This window comes from Mixophyes fleayi, chromosome 2 (assembly GCF_038048845.1).
Source record: "Mixophyes fleayi isolate aMixFle1 chromosome 2, aMixFle1.hap1, whole genome shotgun sequence".
NCBI lineage: Eukaryota > Metazoa > Chordata > Amphibia > Anura > Limnodynastidae > Mixophyes > Mixophyes fleayi.
Window position 1 is genome coordinate 150,484,064 of NC_134403.1, and position 10,512 is coordinate 150,494,575.

Consider the following 10,512-nt stretch of genomic DNA (forward strand, 5'->3'; position numbering starts at 1 on the left):
AGTAGAGATAAGATGACTGCTGAGGTCACAGGGTTTCAAAAGTGGTAAATGAAAGGACGGACTGGGTGCGCCTGGCCAAATTATGGAAGTTTTTTAGTTGCAGATATTGGTAAAAGGACTTTGTGGGAATGTTAAATTTAGTCTGAATTTTGGAGAATGACGGGAATGACTTATTACAGGCCAAATCTCTCAAGTATCTCACACAATGCGGGGAGTCAAAGAGTTAAATCACCGGGGAGGGATTTTGAGATAAGCTATATTTTCAGGCAGCGGAGTCCCAGATTGCTAGGAAATGGCAGACAATGGGATGGCACACAAAGCACTTGGAACGACCCACTCGTGGAAATCAAGGGAGGGAAGCAGGAGAGTAAACCCAAACCTTCCGCCTCTAAATGTACCCATACACGGGCAGTTCCAAAATTGCACCATAAGACACATTGAGCGAGCTGGCCCGAGAGGTAATAGCGTCTAAAATCAGGAATGCCCAGTCACTCACCTCAGGAGGACCATTGTAGAACCCGGAGGCATACTCACGGACGTTTGCCCTCCCAAATAAACATGGAGATGGAAAATTGTAAGAATTTGAAAACATTGGGGGATATGGATGGGAAGGATCTGAAAAAGGTATAAAAGTCTAGGGAGGATATTCATTTTGATGGCATTAATACAGCCTATCCAGAATATAAAGTGATGGGACCACGAGGCTAGATCTAATTTGAATTGGGCAAGAATGCGAGGAACGTTAATTTAGAATAACTGATGATAATGTTTGGTGATGTAAAAGTATTTAATCTTTTGTAGTAGCTAATTAAAAGGAAAGATCCGTTCTAAAATAAATTTGACTGAGTGGGGAATATAGAAATCCATGACTTCCTGTTTGTCCGGATTGATTTTATAGCCAGGAAAGTGGCCATATAAATCAAACTCAGCTAAAAAAGGGGAAGGGAGTGACTGGTTCTGCAATCGCCAACAATAGGTCATCATCGCATAGAGACACTTTGTGCTCCGTGGTACTCACTGATACACCAGATATCTGCCTGTTAGCCCGGATCAGTTCCAGACAAATAACGAAGAGTTCCAGACAAATATATACTCCTGCATGATCGGCCTAAGAAAACAAGACGTGCTTCATATCAGCTTGGGATTTTTTTTTTATATGGAGCTGAAAAATGGGTGTAGTTCCGTGTTGTGGAATTTTTAAGGCGCTAGGAGTCATGCAGATTGTACTGTTGAAGGAGGGCAGGCAGGCAGTGAGTCTTTGGGAGGTGAGACTCTCTGTTTTTGGGGTGGCAGGGGAGGATTAATCTAGAGATGGATCAAGAATTACATTTAAATCACCTACTACAATAACTTCCCTGCGCCAGCCACTCAATGCATCAAAATAGCTTAGTGAAATAGGATCCTTGTTCTTGATTTGGGGCGAAAAGCGATACCAAGGTAATCGGGGCCGAGGGAGCGGAGCGAGCCAATCACTAAAAGAAAGCGGCACTCCGGGTCTGCATAAGTGGCGGTGTGTAAGAAGGGAACTTTATTGTGAATAAGGTTTGCAACTCTGAGCTTCTTACAGTCCACTAAGGCAAAAAAGGTCTGAAAGAACTGTTTTCCCTGAAGTTGTGTGTGGGTACCTGTAAGTTTTCTTTGAGAAATACAACGTCTGCCGCTTCCCACCTGCAGGACCTCCAGGACAATCGTGTCTGTGAGGTGGGTTTAAGCCACTCACATTAATAGAAAATACTTTCAGGGCCATGTTAACAAATCAGGATATTTCGTTGTGAGTGCAGTGGACAACAAATGGAAAAAAGAGAACTGGCTAATCCTTTCAATATAGGAAAAATTAGGGGGACAGAAAAGAGGAAATAGTAGCCATAAGAGAGAAGAGGGAAACGGGGGCGAGGAGGAAGCCCAATTGGGCAAGAACCCTTAAACAAAGGAACCCATAGAGGGTACAGAGATAAAAGATAATAACATAATTTGTGTAAACAAATACGATTTAAAGAGGTTGCTTGGGAGCCAGCCTGATGACATGCGTGGAAGTCCAGGGCCAAATGTAAACTATAAAAATATGAATTATGAAGCAAAGTGTGCAATGGGCTATTAAATGTACATATAAACAAGCTCAAAGTGGGGGGGAGAAAGGGGAGGAGAGAAAAAAGGGGGAGAGAGGGGAGGGTGACAGAATGGACATCCTATGCCACTCTGTCTGTTGTGCTTCTGGGGACCTGCTGGGCCTGCCTTACCACCGTCCCTTTTTCTTTCTCCCAAATGCGCCCTCTAACATCAGTAGGAGAGGCTTTTGCTGTTGCCACCACTAGGCTCCTTAGCGGCACATAGAATAGCATTCTTCTGGGTAACCCTCGCTGCTTGTGTACCCCCATGCTGGTCCACCTGGGCTGGTCCCTCTGGCCTTCCGATCAGGGTTCATGTGGATGGTTTCTCCTGGCCTATAACACTGGCCAAAGCTGCAGGGTAGTGGGCAGAGCATTAATACTGGATGTAGGGTTCCAGCCACAGCCGGCTAAAGGATTAGACTGGTCTACTATGTGGTCACAGGAATTACAGCAGGTAAGTAATCGCCAAATCAGGTTCTTGAAGCAGTGTTGTTTTATTAGCTCAAGTGTCCTAATAAGGACAGTTACATACACTAGTTTAAGGTACTAGTGATATTCAGAAGTACAAATGGTATAATGCACTTCAGTGTAAAACGGGGCTCTTTAAATCCAGTTTTGAACACTAGCTTGACAGGAGTTGATCCAGCCTCCTGTCCCTTTAACTAATCCAGATGTCACGGTCACTAGGAGTCTCGACCCAGAATCTACCAATAGTTGACTTTACCCACCAGAGGCGCGGAGTCTAACACAGCGGCTGGTCTTCTCCAAGAACTCCCGCAAGGGAGTATGGGTTTTAGCGGTTTCCACAGTGCAGGTTGCGGCCCTCTGGAGAGTATGGTAGAGTTAGCAGACTACTATAGCTATACAAGAGGGTGGTCAGATGCTATCGCAAGTTAGGTAGTAGGAGAAGCTCTGAAGCTATAAGGAAAGTCACTGGAGAAGGGAGACTGTTCTGTGGTCAGCAGATGATGAGCACAATAACGAGGATGCTCTGAGGATGGCAGGTATAACCACTGACGTGGAGAGGATATATATCAGACGACAGGTGCAATAGCAAGTAACACTGGAGGTGTACTACAGCTGATAAGTATGCCACTGATATCGAGATAAGGTAATCCAGACCGCAGTTCAGAAATAGGTAGCGTGGAGATGTACTGTGGCTGACAGGTATTACCACCGACGTTGAGATGAGATATCAGACGACAGATGCGGTAGCAAGTAATGCTGGGGATGTACTGCGGCTGGTAGGTATATCATTGACGTGGAGACAAGGTTATCCAGACGGCAGGTACAATAGCAGGCAAGGCTGGAGACGTACTGCGGCTGACAGGTATTACCACTGATGTGGAGATAAGATATCCAGGCGGCCGGTACGATACCAGGTAACGTGGAGATGTCTGCGGCTGACGGGTATTACCACTGGCATGGAGATGTCTGCGGCTGACAGACAGGTGCGGTAGCAGATAACGCTGGAGACGTACTGTGGCTGACAGGTATTACCACTAATGCGGAGATGAGATTATCCAGGCGGCAGGTACGAGACCAGGTAACGTGGAGATGTCTGCGGCTGACGGGTATTACCACTGGCATGGAGACGAGATATCAGATGACAGGTGCGGTAGCGGGTAACACTGGAGGTGTACTGCGGCTAACAGGTAACATGATCCTGGAGGTGAGAACACCTTGGTTACCTCGGCAGTGTGAGGACCAAGAACAGTCAAGGGAAATAGGTCAGAGGTGCCTTAAATAGGGAGAGGCAATTAGTGAACCAATGAGAAGAGAGAGAAGGTTTTAACAGTCCTCCGGTCTGCACATGCGCAGAAGCACAGCTAAGATGGTGGACGGCCGCGGCGTTGCATGGGCGCCGGCAGAGCAGTGAGTGAATTGGATCTACACTGCCGCCAGCTGACAGGGAAAGAATGCCGGTTACAGATCTGCCATGTAGCGGTGATCAAATTCCTAAACACATGAGAGCGCAATCCACTGTCACCTGACAGGAAAAGGACACTGGTAACAGATCTGGTATGTGGTGGTGATTACTGTACACCAACATAACTAGTGTTGCTAGATCCAGTGTGCTGCAGTGATCACCATATTTTTTTTAACATTGACAAAATGTTTATGGGCCCTTTTAATGGTAAGTGCATGAATTTAATCTTTATTTTTTGTCTGGCCTATTAACTAGTGTTTATGCATTGAGAACTTAGTTATTTATAAGGGTTAACCCATCACATAATTGTGGGGAATAAGGGATAAATCATAACTGCAGTTATATCAAATGAATCCATTAATAAGTTCAGCTACTAAAGTGTAAAATGTGAAGACAGAAAGTCTGTTGCATGCGTATTTGCACATTCCAGTGTGAGTAGATAGGAGTGTCACCTATGGCAGCTTCAAAGAGCCCCTGCTGTGAGATATAGCCTGGCCTGGAATGGAGTTGTGACACCTGAACAAACTTTTAGGAACCGCACAGCATGTTGTCTGGCTCAAAGAGGCAATGTGCTGACATAGGCTATATGTGATATAGACAAAAAGAATTCAGTTTTAAAATATGCCACTTAAAAGCAATAAAAGTAGGGATCAACCACATATTCCTCAATAGCATGATGAAGGGCAGCACATACGTCAAGTTAAGAATTCTGCCCAACAGAGAAGCTAGGTAAATGAGTGTAAGCTCTGCGAATACACTGTATTTAGGCGTGTTTGGTATCAAAAGATGGACAGAAAAGTTAGATCACATAGCAGATTTGGGTAGTAAATCAGGCAAAATGCAAATGCTGATTGAAAAAAAGATCACAGACACAACCCCTGGGGGCAGGGACAGGTGTGGAAGTGTCTTTAAAAAACTGGAACTGTTACAACAAATTGTCAGACTTTTTGGGAAATCAATTCACATTGATAAGCTGTCCATCTTCCAAGTCAATTTCCCTTGTCCAAAAAAGGAAATTCATGTAAGTGCTACTCTGAATGTAACCCCTTTTATTTTAAACTGCTTTGCTTGTATATGTTATCTCAATCTATTGTTTATTAATAATTTTTTTATATCTGTATGCCCTGTACTTTTGTATATTACATCTATAATTTAATACGTTGCGTCCTTGATACTCTAACGAATCCATTAGCCTGTTAAGAAGAATATAGCTCGGCCAAGTTAACAATTTTTGAATGCCAGTGTGTGATTTGTTGATACATTTGATTAACAAGCTGTGTGTGCTTGCATTTACATTTGTGTAACAGTCTTGAGGGGTGAAGAGTTAACCCCTTGCTTGCTGTTGTGGGTCTTGCTAATCTGTGGATAGCTATAAGCCTTGTGTGCCAGTGTGGGACAGTATATTGGGGTCCTATTGCCCGTATTCAATAGGTGGTTGCAAACCTGAAGTATGTGAGGTGTGAGCGCTGATTGGGGGCGATTCAGTAGGTCTATAACCTGTGTGATAGGTGGAGAGAGACTGCGGCCTGGAATCGTGTGTGACCTCATACAGTGAACACCCCAAAGTCACGGTAGGAGGCAGCATGTTTGCGACAATGATAATAAAGGTGTATTTTGTTTTTCTACTTTTTATGTTAAATATTAGCCTACAGTCAACTCATTTTACGGAACAGTGTCTGCTTCAGCAGTTACAATAAGGATTTCTTTTGTCTCCATGTTATTTTTCCTGCCCAGGTTGCTCAGCAACCATTAATTGGCAGGTATTTTCTGTTTTCATTAGTTCGAATTGTTTCTAACTCTTTTGTTACATTTAGTATATCTGCTATGTGGTCTTGCCTAGCAAAATATACAAATAAACTCAATGCAATGCAAAAATCGAACTATAAATCTGGCAAACTGGAATCCTGTAATACCATTCATGTGAATATACAGATTACTTTTTTGTTTCTTCCCGTGTTTCTGTTTCAGTGCAATCACCCATTATAAATGCATTAAACTTGCGCTTATCTATGTTTATATTGTCAATTTTAGCCTCTGCAGATTTGTTTCAGGTTTAAAGAAAAATTCCTCGGCTTAAAAGCGTCCTGGTTCCTATGCGATCATGAATCTGTCAAGTTCTGTTTTGTACTAGGATTAACAATTTCCAATTCAGTCTGTAACTTTTATGTTGCCTTCATTAGCTGTCTAAGCAACCACGTATATATTTATGTAGGCTACCTTTACTTCAAACTCTAGCGATCACAGTTTGTCAGATTTATCGTCCATTTTTGCATTGCATTCATTTTCTTTGAGTACACTTATATTACAGACATACTTTCTTTTTACTTTACATACAACTTGTTTTCAACTTATTGGCATAATTTTGCCATTTTTTTCCTTTTGGATAATGTATTCTAATCGCTTTGCTTACTTAGCAGATATATTTCAGTTCATATAATGACGGTCCATGTTATTTTTCTATTTTACCTGTAATGTTTATTTTGTCTTGCTTAATCATATTTAAGCTGCACCTTTATATTTGTTCTTTGTTTAGCTTGTTACATCATAGAGGTGGTATTGGTGTCATTATGTGAATAAAAGTAAGATGTTGTTTAGTGCTTCCCTGTTTGAGAAAGAAACCACAAGTGTCTCAAAACGTTGCTGCTGTGTGGAATAAACGTTTCCCGTTTGCATTCCTGAGTGGTCTTCTTTGATCTCTCTTTAAATATTGACACAGGCACTGACATCTAAACTAAGAAGAGTGCCCAATATTTCTACACACACACACACTAATATATATATATATATATATATATATATATGTGTGTGTGTGTGTGTGTGTGTGTGATGCCAGAGAAGGTGTTGTATGTGTGGGCTCACAGGTGAGTAAATCTAAAATTACCTTTGGTATGCAAGGAGACCTCTTGTTCTCCGATTCTGCAATGGAGTACTCAACCATATCAGAGGGGTAGTGTTTCTCCAATCAGAATAAAAACAGACTGAAGACCACCATGAAATTTACGGTAATGAAAAATAACAATTTATCAATTAATTAACCAGAAAGAACAGGCAGGTGTTCTGTTTAAATGCCCCAGTGTAAGGATACTTATTTCTACAAACTAATACAGTAGTAATAATTTCTTCTTTTCCCATTTTTTTTTTTTTTTTTACAAATTATTGGAGATCAAATAATAAAACACTTAGGGGTATATTTATTAAACTGCGGTTTTGAAAAAGTGGAGATGTTCCCAATAGCAACCAATCAGATTCTAGTTATTAATTTGGTATATTCTACAAAATGACAGCTATAATCTGATTGGTTGCTATAGGCAACATCTTCACCTTTTTCAAGCCCCAGCTTGATAAATGTACCCCCTAGCGTATTACCGTTCTGTACCTAACATCCAACTCAGTCCATATAAAATTTCAAATTTACTGTAATCTTTCACTTACATATGTTTAAGTATATTGTCTGAAATTGATGAAAACGTGTGTTAAGATTAGAGATGGGCGGGTCCGGTTCTCCGAGAACCGAACCCACCCGAACTTTGGGTATCCGAGTACCGAGCTGAGCAGCTCGGTACTCTCCCGCCCATTCCGAATCCAAATCGAGGCCGAACGTCATTGTGACGTCGTCGGATCTCGGGGCTCGGTTCTCGCGATACTTCAACTTTATAAATACACGCCTCCACAGCAATCCATCGCCATTTGACAGAGGGAGAGAGCAGGGTGTAGTCATAGGCTAATTAGAGCAGGGACAGAGAATACAATATTGTTCTTGCAATTGCTCTAACCAAAATCGCTAGTGCAGAGAGGAGGATAGAGGTTTATTATTTTTTCTTCATATTTGGCACTCCCCAGCGCTTTTGGGGTGTCCCCCATAATTGTGCATAAATATTTCTGGCTGTCAAAAGTCATATCTGTCAGCAGTATCTACTAAATAATTTTTAGCACTCCTCAGTGCTTTTGGGGTGTCCTCCCTAATTGTGCATTAATATTTCTGGCTGTCAAAAGTCATATCTGTCAGCAGTATCTACTAAATAATTTGTAGCACTCCTCAGTGCTTTTGGGGTGTCCTCCCTAATTGTGCATTAATATTTCTGGCTGTCAAAAGTCATATCTGTCAGCAGTATCTACTAAATAATTTTTAGCACTCCTCAGTGCTTTTGGGGTGTCCTCCCTAATTGTGCATTAATATTTCTGGCTGTCAAAAGTCATATCTGTCAGCAGTATTTACTAAATAATTTGTAGCACTCCTCAGTGCTTTTGGGGTGTCCTCCCTAATTGTGCATTAATATTTCTGGCTGTCAAAAGTCATATCTGTCAGCAGTATCTACTAAATAATTTTTAGCACTCCTCAGTGCTTTTGGGGTGTCCTCCCTAATTGTGCATTAATATTTCTGGCTGTCAAAAGTCATATCTGTCAGCAGTATCTACTAAATAATTTGTAGCACACCTCAGTGCTTTTGGGGTGTCCTCCCTAATTGTGCATTAATATTTCTGGCTGTCAAAAGTCATATCTGTCAGCAGTATCTACTAAATAATTTGTAGCACTCCTCAGTGCTTTTGGGGTGTCCTCCCTAATTGTGCATTAATATTTCTGGCTGTCAAAAGTCATTTCTGTCAGCAGTATCTACTAAATAATTTGTAGCACTCCTCAGTGCTTTTGGGGTGTCCTCCCTAATTGTGCATTAATATTTCTGGCTGTCAAAAGTCATAACTGTCAGCAGAATCTACTAAATAATTTTTAGCACTCCTCAGTGCTTTTGGGGTGTCCTCCCTAATTGTGCATTAATATTTCTGGCTGTCAAAAGTCATATCTGTCAGCAGTATCTACTAAATAATTTTTAGCACACCTCAGTGCTTTTGGGGTGTCCTCCCTAATTGTGCATTAATATTTCTGGCTGTCAAAAGTCATATCTGTCAGCAGAATCTACTAAATAATTTTTAGCACTCCCCAGTGGTTTGCGCTCAGAATGGATTCAAAGCAGTCCACATATGATCTGAATGAGCAACCAGGTTCTGTCACCAGTCCTGATGTTAGTGTTCCCAGTACGTCATCTGGCCAAGGCGATGTCAAACAACAGAGTGTTTCCAAATTAGTGCAAAAAACAAAAACCAAAAATTTTTTTACTGTATTGAAGCGAAAAAGAAGTGTAACTGAGCAAAAGTTAAGTGACGATAAAAAAAAAATTGCAAGCATTCCATTCTACACGCGCAGTGGCAAAGAGAGAATGAGGCCTTCACCTTTGGGTATTAGTGGCAGATCCCAAAAAGTTACCCAGCCTACAATTGGTGCACAACTACTGTTACGCGTCAAAGCCGAGCTGCAAGATAACAGTGAGGCATTACAGGAGAATATTTGCTCTGATTCACAAATGACAATAATCCCTGTGGAGAGTCCATCCAACAGTGGGATGTCTAATCGTGAGCATTCTGCTGATGTGTGCCTTAATAGCCCGAGTGTAGCCGGTGATACCCAAATTGAGGATGCCACTTTGGAATTAGAAGAGGATGAGGGGGAGATTTGTGTAGGCGACGAGGGCGCTAATGATGATGTTGATGATTATGATGCAGACAGATACCAAATTGCCTTTCTCAATTTCTATTTATATTCTAGATTATATAACGGCTGAATAGTTTTCTATTTTACTCCTAGTGGAGAGAGGATCTGATGCAGACAGATACCAAACTGCCTTTGTCCATTTCAATTTATATTGTACAGTATATAACGGCTGAATTTATTAGTATTTTATACAAGTGGAGGGGGGCCTAGAGAGACAGAAACCAAACTGGCTTTCTCCATGTCAATTAATATTGTACAGTCCATAACGGCTGGATTTTTTGGTATTTTATACAAGTGGAGGGGGGCCTAGAGAGACAGAAACCAAACTGGCTTTCTCCATGTCAATTAATATTGTACAGTCTATAATGGCTGAATTTTTTGTTTTTTTAAAAAAGTGGAGGGGGGCCTATAGAGACAGAAAGCAAACTGTCTTTTTCCATTTCTTTACATATTTAACTATAAGTGTAGGGTGTAATATACATCCAAAGACTATAGCTGCATTGCCAATATGCATAGATGGAGAGGAAGACAATCTGTTTTGTGTGTAGAATAAATGAAGGCCTACCAACGAAGAATTAAACTGTTTTTTTGGATGATTTATTACCTCAACAATTAGATTACTTATCTCTAAAACAGTTGGAGCACTAAATTGGGTTATTTTAGGCACAAAAACATGTATTTTCCAACAAAATAGCAAAACAAAACCAAACAAAACCAAAACCAAAACCAAAACACGCAATGGCGGTTTTGCAAAACCAAAACCAAAACCAAAACACGACGGTAATCCAGATCCAAAACCGAATCCAAAACAAAAACACGGGGGTCAGTGACCATCTCTAGTTAAGATAAATGGATACTTGTAAAGATAGCTACGAAGTCAGGGGTATGGTGAAATATAAAATGTTTTATTAAAGCAAAAAACAGTGCAG